Genomic DNA, 13,718 nt, shown 5'->3' with positions numbered 1-13,718 from the left:
TCGACGCTCTCATGACCGGCTCAAGGGGCTGTACTGGATTAGTGGGCATCGCGCGCTGACGAAGCTGACGTCCACTGCGGAGCCGCGTTGCATCACGGGATCGCCGTTGTACCTCCACCTCCCGGTTTGACCATCACACCAATTGCCGCCTTCTTTTTTCTCCAGTCTGCGCATCATTAAACAGCATGCGGAGCTGCTGTCTCACCACGAAGGTTTTTCACAAACCTACAAATTGAGAAGATAGATTGCGAGCGAAAACTTGAAAAATGACGTTTAAGAATATACGCACTGGACACAGAAATTTCACACTGTGCAGCAGTATGCCAAGTGTACACGAAGTGACCGAAGTTGGCAGAAGATTTTCAGTCGTCCCAAAATAGCGCCGGAGGGACCAAGACTCATAAAACAGGCGCCTAACAAAGTATCTACAACACTGATAAGGATAGTACATATGCTTTTCTCAACAGAACCATCGCTCGAGAAAAAAAAAAAAAAACATTCGCAGGCACCGGTGAGATTCGAACTCACGATCTCCTGTTTACTAGACAGGCGCTTTAACCAACTAAGCCACGGCGCCGACGGTGCTACGGTGGCTTGTCCTCCACACAGAAATTCTGGCCAATGGCCAATTGAGCCCCGAAAAAAAAAAGAAGCAAGGAAACCGTTACAAGGCCGCGAGAGCCTAAATGGATTATTTGAAGCGCTTGTCCTTGTCTTCTGTGTCCGTGTTTTTTTTTTTTCTGCGCTTAAGGTGAACTTTATGGATATGAGAGGCGACAGGCAAGCAACTGGTGCTTGACTTTAAAGCTTATTCTTTCCAAAAAAATACTCAACAACAGCCAGGCCTGTTTCAAGAATACCTTAGTTCGCCTTTAAAGCTCAAAAGAGAAGTGCATCAGGAACATCTTCAAGCTGAAGAATTACCAAATTGGCATCAACCAGTGTGGAATGTAAGCTGACAGAGTTTCAGCCATCAAAATTTACACTTTTGTGTATCTCAGCGTTCATGTTAACTGGGTCTTTCTTTGCGTGCATTTTTCGTAACTTACCAGCGCTTCGTGGTAACCGTAAGCACTGAATTAAGAATGAGAATTGGCGGCACTGGAAAAATACATTTTCAAGAAAAATGGGCCTATTTCGGGCGAGATAATTCTTGCAACATTGACATTAACATGGCAAGATGTTTAAATAACTGGTCTTGAAGTGGCCCTTTCGATCACTTTTCGCCTGGTGCGTTGGCAATAAAAGCTGATTGATTGATTGATTGATTGATTGATTGATTGATTGATTGATTGATTGATTGATTGATTGATTGATTGATTGAAATAATTCTTATAAATCTCATCAGCACTTGTACAGCACTCGTTTAAGGAGGTCCCGCCTGCGGTTTCTTGCCTTGGGACCTCCTCTTGTATACCTACATTACCTAATCACACATAATTGTATTCTTGAAATAAGCTTTGAAGCTTTGAAACTTTGAAATGTTGCGGGGCCAGGCCGCCAACAGTTTGCCGGTGCTGTTTGGAAGGTATCCAAGGGGCAGAAAGACTCACAGTTTATGATAGTTTCCTACTTGTAGATGTGCATTTGCTCAGATGAAGGCATGTGCCAAGATCTTTTGCCTGCGTGGATTCTAGAAAAATCACATGTTGCAATCGCGAAGTTTCCCGTCTTTTCGGAACTTTGATTCAAGCCATGCCTCGTGTATACGCGGTAGCTTAAAGGTATGGTTCAAAGGGCGTGTGTCACGTGTTGGCAGCCATGGGCGCGGAAAATCTTGCTTACGTAAAGGCTACCTGATGAACGAACCAGTTTTAAAGCGAAGCTTTCTATGTCCCACAGATGGTGTGTGTCGCGCCGGAAACGCACTGCAGGAAAGTCAATTTTCTCTGGTGAAGATGATCAACATGGCTGAAGTAAAAGAAAAAAAAAACGCTTTCCGTGATCGGAATCGAACCTTTTCATCACTGTGTGAAGCCAACGTCTATCCGACTGCGTCATTCCAACACTGTCGGAGCAGTTTGGATTTCGAGAGGGGTTCCAGGACATGCAAGTTTAGACCGAAAAATCACGCACCCCTCCGTCTAACGACGACTATGGTTGAACGCCCAGCATCCCTTGTGCGAAACCAAATGGCGAAGGGTGAAAGTCAAACCGCTGAGATTAAGAGTCAACCTGCGTGCGAGTCAAAGTCAAAGCTGAGCAAGTCAAAGTATAAACCGCCTGAGAGTCAAAGTCCAAGCTCAGACGGCAAACAAAAACGCATAACTATAACGCTTCGTGTTCACCCATCGTCGTCGTTAGACGGATGGGTGCATTAGTTTGTTACCTGGCTATATAAAAAAAAGACGCGCGCAGGCACCGGTGAGATTCGAACTCACGATCTCCTGTTTACTAGACAGGCGCTTTAACCAACTAAGCCACGGCGCCGACGGCGCACCTGGAGCAACCTCCCGTCTCGACGGCTGTTCCGGAGAAGCAAACCGGCCTTAAAGACCCGATAGGTGTTAAAAAAGAATTTTTTGTGCACGCCGATGTAAAATTGAAACTTCATATCTTCTGTGTACTGCCGGGATTTTTATACAACAGCGTCACGGAGTTTGATTTCTTTGTTTTACCATCCTTAGGCATGGCGATTACGTTTCTAGGGATATTTTGGCAAGCTCAGGATTCATCCGGTGATAGGCTGCTGATGATAACGCTTCTGACCTAGTTCAAACATTTATCATTCCTGTTCATTATCAATTTAACATTGTCAGGGCTTGAGATACTGGCAGACAAGATTGATGATACGGTTCTTTGCACAAAGTCAAGTGGCGAATGTTCTGGGGAGGCCCTGTTGTCCTTGAGAGTAACGGAGCGAGGCTACGTGACGTTGCAGTGAACGTTTTGGCCGACAGGCCAGAGAACCGCTACCTTTACCACTTTTTTTGCGATTTTGATCTTCAAGGTAAGACTCTACGCGTGAACACAAGCGAAAAAAAAATCTTGCTCGTACAGATGGTTAATATGAATGAGGTTCTCCCTGTATTGCGGTGGGTTTGGCATTGGTGTACTTAACTCAGTCAATCGGAATATAGTTTCAGCACTTAAAAGCTGCCCAGCACCAAACCATTCTTGCAGACTCCATGTGTTGATTCAGAAAAAAAATATTCAAATCAAAACCTTGCAGCCTATCAAATCCAGATTGGGCCTTTTTCGTCTTGTTTGAATTTTGTTTTGGCAAGTTTTGAACCAAACGAGTACACAATTACAGGAAACATGGAAGATAGAACATTGTTTAAGGTATTAAAATTTCCGCATACAGTTCAGTTGGTCTGCACATACTTTCAGATTGTTTACTACTGTGTCGTTAATACAACCCCGTGCTTGGTAGCATTTGTTCCCCCGCCAAGCACCGCTGTCTTTCGAGTACGTAACCCTTTGTCTAAATTTTCTAGGCCACTCCAAAGTACCACAAAGAACTCAAATAATAAGCTTTACAATTTAATGTGACAAAAAAAGTGATGCAAGTAAGAAAGAAAGATGTCTTCTATACCTTGCTGGCATAAAACGTTTCAGCCCCGGTGAGGACGTAAGCCTGTACACTTAATTTTTTGCGGCCTGCACGCTTTCGGCTCTATTTAGAAAGTTTTGTCAAAGACTGTATGTGTCCTTGAACATTTCATCAGGCCGGCGAGTGTCCCATTGTTAGTTATCAATGGTAGATATTGGGTTTCAGGGCTCCCCAAGGGTATTAACTGTTAGCCTGTTTTGTACCTTTCAAACAAAAAAGAGTGATCAACTCAGTAAGTATTGACAGCTAACTTGCCGGTGTGGTACTCATAAGACAAACACTGAAATGTCCCATTCAGGGTACCAGTGGCGCCACAGAATCTCTCACGCTTCAGGACATAACCTTCCAGTTGAAAACAACGCTTGCAACACCATATGCCGCTGGCTATAATGGGAGGGGTTGTAAGGTCTTTCGTCGGGGCAGGGTCTGGGAGAGTGTAACACCACGCTCTTGTGCTCAGATCCATATTAAACACATGAGAACATGTCGAAACAGGTTCTCCGACGAAACGACGCCTCTACGTGGCCATGCAATTTATGCGAATTAGCATTAATCTAGGCAACAGAATATGAGAATGGTCTGCACAAACTAATTTGGCGTAAAGTGCACAAGGGTGAGCTGGACTCTATGTCGGTATCAGGAAAATAAAATCTGGCTGACCGCCAGCCGAATAACATAAGCACGTTTTGACCTGCCTCGCTGACATGGAGGCAGTTTGTGTGTTCGCATATCTAACGTACTCATCAAGTTTTGCATACATATACAAGTAGGCACTACAAACAGCGGAATACTTATCTTCCGCGCAAAGATTATACACATTACCCAGCGCCGCCTCCCTTCCCACCACCACCACCGCGCTTAAAAAAGCATAAACAACCCTGACCATGTGCTGAGAAACAAAAAATAATGAAAGGCACCGGTGAGATTCGAACTCACGATCTCCTGTTTACTAGACAGGCGCTTTAACCAACTAAGCCACGGCGCCGATGGTGGCAGCTGTCCTTCAGGAAAAATCTGGACAAGAGCCAGTGCTTTCCAGAGCAGTGAATTACAAAAACCGGTACTAGGCGCTCCAAAAGATCTGTGTGGCTCTTTACACTCACCGTGGACACCTTCGGCAGAGTGATGTATCGTTCGTTTCCTGTTTAAAGGCATAAAACGTTCCCCGTGCAACAACTAGAAGAAACAAAATAATAAGATGAAGCTTTCTGAACCTGATAAAGAGTAAAAATAAAGGCCCCGGCGAGATTCGAACTCACGATCTCCTGTTTACTAGATAGGTGCTTTAACCAACTCAGCCACGGCGCTTTTTTTTCTTTATTACCGGCTTGGTACAGAACATGCAATACAACTTTTGCACAACACAAGCTTAAAAGCACTGGCCAAACTCTGGCAAGTGCGTGTGGCTTGAAACTGCTTGAAGGCAACCAGTTCGTTATTACATTCATCCAAGAGGGTGGCTCATTATGGGAGTTTTAAACATCTCCTATCAATGCGATGCTTTCTTTAAAGTATTCCCTGGCGTGACCAACTGCCATACGCGTTGTCCACAGACTGTGCAGGCTGAGGACAATAAACATGTCGTGGCAGAAACCATACGTCGGCAGAAACCATATGCTGTAAGGAGTTATCGGTAGATCTTTCTTTAAAGTTTGCTGGAGGATGTCCCAGTGGAAAAAGGCGTTACTGCAGTCGAGAAATATGTGTTCAATAGACTCCGCTTAACGGCAAATGATACAGTAGATGCCCCAGGGGACAAACAACCCTTTTTCTTGTAGCCAAGGTTTGACTGGCAGGCTGCCGCTGTGAAGTTGAAAGAAAAAGGATTTCGTTGATGACCGAATTGACATTTTTTCAACTCTTTTAAGACGTCTTGTCCTGTACGATCGCAGTGTAAGGATCGGTGCAGAGGCACCGACATTGCCACATTGATCAAGTCTTTGTAAAGTCGTTTGCGGGTAACAGCACTGATATATTCGATCGAAAATCGCGCTTTCAAGAACTGGTATTCCAGAACCACTTCTCGTAAATACCCCGTGCAATCGTTCCCCTGGTAACAAAAGAAGACACAGGAAAGTCAGGCAAGCCATCACACAGCCTGAGTTGGACTATAGTACGCAAAAAAAGGCATTGCTTTGGTCACGTAGAAAAGCAAATCTCGACACAACTTGTCTCACAAATAAATGAACCAACCCGAAGCCGCCACATCTGACAAAACGAAAAAGGTTTGTGCGGCTCGTGCGCTCCCACGTGGAGCCCCAAATAAATAGGGCAAAAACCCTATGCAATTTTCGCACATGCGTTGTATGTGGTCATGTATGGCACTTGAAGAATATACCAAATCTTGGCAACAAAAAACAAATTGCACACAGTTGCACGTCCGAACATTGATAATTCGTAACCGCCCCACTTAGCCGTTTCTTCCCTCACCCGCTCTATCTCCGCTTCCCAGTAATCTTTCGTGTCACGGTACTTGTCAAATGGTACGCCGAGGTATTTTGAGGGTATGGTGGCCAACTGTGGCCTCGCGAATGAGGCTGGAGTGTTATCCCACGTTCCGTGACAGAACCCCGCAGTTTTGTCCCAGGTAATTTCACTTCCGGTCTGTTTAAAAAAACATTACGGCATCATTCACGGCTTCACAAACACTTTCTTTGTCATTACAGATAAGGGCAATGTCGTCGGCATACTCAAGGATTTTGACTTCACGTTCATGAAGCTTGAAACCGCGTACGCTGTCATTGTAGAGCACCTTCAAACAAAATTGCTCGAGGTACAGAGCGAAGAGTAGAGGTGCCAGAGGGCCCCCCTTGTTTAAAGGGGCCCTGAAAGGCGTTTTGAGCACACTAAATGAACTAGCGCAATCGTTAGATTGGGTCGTCAACGTCATCTGTGCCAAGTATTACTCTTTTACGCGCAGCGGAAAGCTCACACTTTTGTTGCAAAGTTTGTCGCTTTTTTCTCACCCTTTCCTTCGTGTTTTTGGCCGCTGCCATCTTCACATGTCTACATCATCGATTCCCAGATGTTCGTCATGAGCTAGACATCCTGCTATTGGGCGGCTTTTTCACGCACTTCCGGCAAATAGATGAGTCGTCTGCTCAGCGTCGGCTCGCCGGCTGATCTGCCGGCGGAGTGCCGGAGTGCTTGGACATTTTACGACAAACGAAACAAGTGTAAACAAACGTTTAACCGTTTGTATTAAATGCAGCACGGCCATAACACGACATGGATATTCCCTTACCTGAGTACGTTCCGTAAAGAAAGCGTTGAAGCCCCGTGGCACTTCTTTCGTGCAATCGCAGAGAACGCCCTGAGCCGAATGCCCGGGTTTGACGCATACATTTTATTCTACTTCAAAACAATCCAGAGATGGGTTTCGAACGAACACAACGTCACAACATGCGTTGCAAGTCTGAACCGCGATTGAAAGACGATGGGTTGCCTCCTCCTGCCCGTCGTAACTTCGGCACTCACCTCGCGCGCGGTTTGCGGGGACGAACAGCAAGTCACTTAACTCCGGCGCACAAGCCGAGATGGCTTTTAGCCACGCACACTGCACACACCCCATGCGAAGTTGAGTCGTATGTCTCTCGAGAAAGATAACCCAGACCATGGGAAGCACTATCCACCCGCAGAAGCACAACGTCGCATTGCATCGCGAAACAAAGACGTCCACACACACACACCATCGCCTCCTGTAATGTCAAACGCATCTCGTGGTACGCCTGCAGTGCCCACATGTCGCGAGGTGGGGCCCCGAGCTGAACCGGGAACACGCAACTGTAACTGAGTTCTACAGTGGTTTGTGCCTTGTTGTCAAGGCAACCGATGTTTGAGATTCTCAAAGAAGTGGCGCTCGCTCCAGCGCTAGAAAGCTCAGAGCCGCGGTGGAGCATGCTTTGCCAACGTTGCCGCTCTCCACCACGCGTCGCCCCAAGCTGAACTGGTCACATGATTGAAGGGTTTTGTGCACGGGTTCTGTATCGATTTAAAATGTCTTTTTCACATGCCGCCGGCAGGAATTACGACCGCCGCAAAATAAGACCCGGCACCAGCGGGGCCACATCTGATACGGCACTTTTTGGATAAACAGTGTCGGTGCATCAAAGGGAACGAGCGCACGATCTTCCCCGTACGGCTGCGAGTTCGCCGCCGATAAAAAGTCACGTGCCACCGATAGCAACTGCACCAACGAACACCGCGAAAGGGCAAGGCCAGGCCGCCGCACACATGCGGCCAGATTTTTCGTTCGGTTTTCCAGCCTTGAGCGAAGTGCGGGATTCATGGTGTCAACAAAGCTTGCCCGTAGCAGACGACGTAGCAGCGCAATAGCGGAAGTACGTCACTGCTGCGGAGCGCAGCATCATGGGAGGCAAAGCTCGCGCGCCGTCAACAGCGGAGAGTAAGTCGAAAGGAGGAGGAAACGCGGAGCGACGATAATGCGTGGTTTTTGATTTACGATTTCTCAGCTAATACTCATCGCTTTAACAAAATTCTTGCGGGAGGAGATTGCAAATACATTGTCTTATTTGGTTACATGTAGATCCATGCATCGGCGGAAGGTATTTCAGGACCCCTTTAATGGATGACAGGATCTGGAAAGTACTACTTATTTTCTCATTTATGATGAGACGCGGTCAGAAATCTGAGTAGCTCATTTTGACGCCTCCTAAAATGGCAGCACCTGCATTCACATGCTCCAAGATATAAAGCACGATTTTGTGAGTAACGCGATCAAACGCCTTTTCTAAGTCGAGTTGTAGTACGGCGACTTGTCCACCCAGAGCGTCTACGCACTCTAGGATGCTCCTGGCCACACGATTGTTGGTCTGAATGGAGCGTCCTTTTATTCCGCACGTTTAGTGCGGTCCCACAATATGTTATAGTTGCTTGCAACCTACTTGCTAAAACCTTCATAAAAATTTTGTAATCGACGTTCGTGAGGCTTATTCGGCGGAAGCCCTTAACTGACAATGATTGAACGGGATCGTCACTCTTTGGAATTAGAACAATGTGCGAGTGTCTGAACGATTTTGGCAGCCATTTTTTCTCATATGCTTCCTTTAACATGTAGTGAAGGATCATCGCTAGTTAAATTTTGAATGCTTTGTAAAAACAAGCCCTTAAGCCATCTGGTGCAAGAGACGTGGCCATACTAAATTCATGGATGGCTTTCTTTATTTCTGATATGCTTATTGGTCCTTCCAGACGCTCTCTTGGCTCGTCGTCACACTTAGGCATCGTCGATAAAAAGCAGGTTGTTACATCCGCATTCGACGTCCCGCCCCTTCCTTAGCAGTTCGCTCTACGAACGCTTGACAGATCGTATCACTCTCACGAGTAACTTGGTCGTGATAGTATATAGCTGTGATTTCATTCTACCTTGCGTAGCTTTTTTCTTCGCCCAGCGAACGCTTCGTTGGCGCTTCCCCTAACCATATTTTTTCCTCCTGCGCACAAAAGCCTCACCAAAGAACAAGAGCGCCACCTCCGAGGCATTCAGACAAACACATTTCCCCACCCCACTAGAGCCCACATTCTGGCCCCCACCCTGTACTCCTCGCAATGCCGCTTCTGCGAGGCTCCGGGCACCCTCTACCATATCATGTGGGGCTGTGATAAGAACCCCCACCTACCCCCCCTGCATTTCCCCTCCCCTGAGCACTGGGAGAGAGCACTGTCCAGCTCGGACCCTGACGACCAGCTTTGGCTGGTGCAGCGAGCCCAGGAAGCCGGGCGGACTCAAGGGGTCCTGGAATGAGGACTCTTCCCCAGGGCTGACAGCTTCAGATACACGTTTATTCCTCCTCCTCCTCCTCAGTTCGCGCCCGTATTACAGCCCCTCTGTATCTTTCGTTATCTATCAGTTCAAGTTGCGTCTTCACCTCTCTGATAGCATCGGTGAACTTTCCCGGCTGGACTGTTTCGATGCTTAAAAAGAAATCCAAGCTGTAGCTGCAGTTCCTTTTCTTGTTTCCTTTTGTCATGTCTCAGTGCACAAGCACTTTCAATGGCGTCCATTTTAACGTCCTGCTTAAAGTTTTCCCACTTTGGTATAATGTCTTTCTGCTCTACGTTTAACAGAGCCTTATTTTTTTCGTTTACTTTGCCAACGAACGCATCGTGTTTGAGAAGCTTCGCGTTAAATTTCCATAAGGCCCAGTCGCATTTATGTTTTGTTTTCCCATACCCCAAAACCGAGCATAACTAAACTGTGATCGCTAAAGTTAATGTGTTTGACTTAATAACAACAACATAAAGGCACCAGGCCCGCGGTTACGTATATCCGGTCTAGCATGTCATGGCTATCTCTTTGAATGTGGGTGTACTCGGTGGGTTTCCCGCCCGAGAGCAGACAGCCCACGTCTTCGAAATTTAGATCATGTAACATCCCATTGAGAAACAAAGCACTTGTATCACGGATGGGCAAATTTGACAATCTATCGGGTGGTTTACAGACGAAGTTGAAGTCACCGAACCGAACGACACTTCTTTCGGGTTTAAGATAGGGTTCAATATTTTCAGAAAACTGCTTTCTTTCATTAGATCGGGTGGGAGCACACACGCATACAACTCTCCATTTCAAACCGGTAGAGTGAAAATCGCACATAATCTGGCGGCCATCGCTGCCAGACACAACGTGCTCAACATCAATGCAGACAGACTTACTCAGGAATAATGCGCATCCACCGGACGTGCCAACCGCGTGAGATACGCAAACATTGTAGAATGCACTATGAAGGTGCACCATGCGATCCGTTTGCTCTTCGCTTTTGATATTTCTTTCTTCCACCGCAAGACCTTCAAGGCTGTTATCTACAAGGAGGGGTTTGAGTTGATGCTGCCGCCTTTTTGCTGACAATCCACGCACGTTCCACGTGCCTAGGCGTCAGTTAGCCTTCAGATTTAATGCCATATAAAAGCTAGAGCAAGCAGACCTCACGGTGCTTACCTTTCAGTCGAGGCAGGTAGCAACAAGTTGGGCGTTCCAAACTGCCCTCGAGTGCGTATTGCTCTTTTTTTGGCACCATCTGCTGCGCATACCTCGGCGCTGTAAACTCAGTTCGCCGTACCCCACAAGCGACTTCGCCGACTGTCCGGGCGTGCATGGCGTTTGCAGCTATGCTGGCTGTGATGCCCAGGGTGTCGCGGCGGTTCTTCGGCCTTACGCTATCGTCAGCTTTGGCTGGAAATATCGGCGTCGTCCTGGGGCCGACTTCGGCGGCGGCTCGTCCGGAGTCGCGGCCACCGTGCTCAGGCCGTCGCTGCTGTTTCCTTCACGGTGCCGCTTGGCCGAAGTGTTGCTTGCGCCGGCCTCATGTTTGTCCATGAGCTCGGGGTCCCCAGCGGGTGGAACCGCGCCTGCGGTGGAGGCGTCGTTTTCCGCTTTTCCGACCTCGTCAGACCGCGGTGCACGTCTAACCAACTAATCCACGGCGCCGACGGTGGCTGCTGTGCTTTAGGAAAAATCTGGACAAAAGCCAGTCTTTTTCGGAAAAGTGAAGTAAAGAACCGCTACAAGGCACTGCAAAAAATCTGTGTAGCTCTTTACACGCTTATTTAACACCTGCAGCAGGCTGATGCATCGTTCTTTTCCCCTTTAGACATAACACCTTCCCCGTGCACCAACTAGAAGTACAAAAATAACAAAATAAAGGTTTCAGCACCCGACAAACAACAAAAATAAAGGCGCCGGCGAGATTCGAACTCACGATCTCCTGTTTACTAGACAGGCGCTTTAACCAACTAAGCCACGGCGCCGACGGTGGGAGCTGTCCTTCAGGAGAAATCTGGACAAGAGCCAGTCCTTTTCAGAAAAGTGAATTAAAGAAACCGGTACAAGGCGCTGCAAAAAAGATCTGTGTTGCTCATTACACGCTCCTTTGACAACTGTAGCAGACTTATGCATCGTTCTTTTTCTGTTTGGAGACATAATACGTTCCCCGTGCAACAACGAGAAGGGATAAAATAATAAGATAAAGCTTTCCGCACCTGATAAAGAATAAAAACGAAGGCACCGGTGAGATTCGAACTCACGATCTCCTGTTTACTAGACAGGCGCTTTAACCAACTAAGCCACGGCGCCGGTGGTGCCACTTTGGCTTGTCCTCCACACAGGAAGTCTGGCCAATCGCCAATGGGGCCCCTAAAAAAGAAGAAGCAAAGAAACCGTTGCAAGTCCGCGAGAGCCGAAACGCATTTTTTGAAGGTCGCCATCGCACACGAACCGATATGAGAGGCGACAGGTAAGCAACCGGTGCTTGACCTTAAAGGTTTTTTTAACTGCGAAGCTCTTTAGGAAATCGTAATTTTTCGTGTCCGCAGTTAAAAATACCAAGAAATTGCCGAGCGCTCGCACGTGAGCGCATGCCTCCCGGCGACCACCCGGCAGTTAACAAAGCCAAGAAAGTGTCTAGCGCTGGTGGTGCGTGCCTCGCAACGACCACCCAGCGTCCCCTGCGAAGGTTTGTCAAGCCAAGCATACACACTATAGGGCGGTTGGCCAAGGTAGGCCAAAAAAAAAAAAAACATCCAGCATTCGCCGTAGCCGTGGCAACACTTCCCCGGAACGAGAAAGACACGTCATAGCGTACGCCCTCACAAGGTGGGGTGCAATGATTATCACTTCTAAAAAAAAAATGGAAGCGCACACGTATAGCAACAAGGGTGTTAAAGGTGCAAAGCACATGTTCTTGAACACAACACTACCCAATATGCTAATAAACAACCCCAAAGAATTCTGGAACATCGTTAATGAAAGCACCAATGTAGTTGTAACGCTTAAATATCCAGATGAGTCAGCAATTCCTGCTGAAGAGTGTGCCAATGTTTTTAATGCTGTGTTTTCTTCTGCATTTTCTACTTGTAATAATTTTAACCGCTACCCTGATTACGAAAGTCCTCATGCATGTTCCATGGAACCGATTGTTTTTGATAATTATGGCGTTGAGTGTTTAATTGGCAAACTGAAAATTTTCTCATCATGTGGTGTTGATAATATAAACTCAGAGTTTTTAGCTAACACTAAGGTGTGCTGCTCCATTATCTTGAGCGAACTTCTTGCACAGTCACTTGAAACATCATCTATCCCCGATGAATGGAAGGTCTGGAAGGTGGTCCCGCTGCAGAAGTCTGGGGACAGACATTCTCCGAATAATTATCCACCGGTGTCATTAACCAGCCCGTGCAGTAAGACAATGGAACACGTCATCTATTCTCACATTATCCATTTCTTGAAAAGTAATTCATTTTTCAAGTTTCAACATGGGTTCCGAAAATCGTTTTCGTGTGAAACACAGCTAATATGAATTACGCATACTGTTCTTGACCGCGGGTCCATCACAGACTGCCAACTCCTCGATTTTGCTAAGGCGTTTGATGCAGTCCCTCACGAATTATTGCTTTTCAAACTTATAAATCTGAACCTAGACCAAAACGTACTTGCATGGTTGCACTGTTTCCTGACTAACCGTTATCAATTTGTAAATGTCAATGGCACTAATTCGGATTTTTCTCCAGTTAATTCAGGGGTTCCACAAGGTTCCGTTTTGGGACCACTGCTGTTTTAATATACATAAATGATCTACCAAATAATATTTCTTCATCTATCAGCCTTTTCGGCGACGATTGCGTAATGTACAGGGAAATTTCCAGTGATTCTGACGCTATAGCACTAGAGTCTGATGTTGACCGTGTTTTGCAGTGGTGCGAGCTCTGGCAAATGAAACTGAATATTAATAAGTGTACAAGCATGCGCGTTTCTCGAAGTAAGACCCAAGCATTCTGTTACTCTATTAAGAATGTTCCTCTTGAAGATGTCCCGTCCTATAAATACCTAGGCGTGCATATATAATCTACCCTGTCCTGGAAAACTCGCATCAATTATGTTGTTAACAACGCCAATCGTACGTTGGGGTATCTCCAGAGAAACTTTTATCAGGCTACTTCTTCTTTGAATTTGCTTCTCTATAAAATATTAGTTCGTCCAAAATTGGAGTATGCGGCCACTGTTTGGGATCCGAACACGGCGTGCCTCTGTTCCGAGTTAAAAAGATTCATAATCGAGCCTGGCGTTTTATACTTTCAAATTATCACCGCACACCCAGTGCTACATTTACGAAAGCAAGCCTATATTTTCCTCTTCTTGAACATCGCAGAA

General features: G+C 46.6%; 6 non-coding genes across 6 annotated transcripts; all 6 read right to left on the bottom strand.

Annotated features, from left to right (window-relative positions):
• Nucleotides 1-503: 503 nt before the first annotated feature.
• Nucleotides 504-577, bottom strand: Trnat-agu (transfer RNA threonine (anticodon AGU)). The gene has a single exon. It is a non-coding gene; the product is annotated as a tRNA-Thr (tRNA).
• A 1,779-nt stretch (nucleotides 578-2,356) lies between these two features.
• On the bottom strand, nucleotides 2,357-2,430 carry Trnat-agu (transfer RNA threonine (anticodon AGU)). The gene has a single exon. It is a non-coding gene; the product is annotated as a tRNA-Thr (tRNA).
• A 2,037-nt stretch (nucleotides 2,431-4,467) lies between these two features.
• Nucleotides 4,468-4,541, bottom strand: Trnat-agu (transfer RNA threonine (anticodon AGU)). The gene has a single exon. It is a non-coding gene; the product is annotated as a tRNA-Thr (tRNA).
• Nucleotides 4,542-4,790: 249 nt separating this feature from the next.
• On the bottom strand, nucleotides 4,791-4,864 carry Trnat-agu (transfer RNA threonine (anticodon AGU)). Its single transcript has one exon. It is a non-coding gene; the product is annotated as a tRNA-Thr (tRNA).
• Nucleotides 4,865-11,246: 6,382 nt separating this feature from the next.
• Trnat-agu (transfer RNA threonine (anticodon AGU)) lies at nucleotides 11,247-11,320 on the bottom strand. Its single transcript has one exon. It is a non-coding gene; the product is annotated as a tRNA-Thr (tRNA).
• A 251-nt stretch (nucleotides 11,321-11,571) lies between these two features.
• On the bottom strand, nucleotides 11,572-11,645 carry Trnat-agu (transfer RNA threonine (anticodon AGU)). Its single transcript has one exon. It is a non-coding gene; the product is annotated as a tRNA-Thr (tRNA).
• Nucleotides 11,646-13,718: the final 2,073 nt, after the last annotated feature.

The sequence above is a fragment of the Haemaphysalis longicornis genome, unplaced genomic scaffold (genome assembly GCF_048455015.1).
Source record: "Haemaphysalis longicornis isolate Haplotype H1 unplaced genomic scaffold, Haemaphysalis longicornis Haplotype H1 scaffold_6, whole genome shotgun sequence".
NCBI lineage: Eukaryota > Metazoa > Arthropoda > Arachnida > Ixodida > Ixodidae > Haemaphysalis > Haemaphysalis longicornis.
Note: the sequence above shows the minus strand (reverse complement) of the source record. Positions and strands in the feature narration are given on the sequence as shown.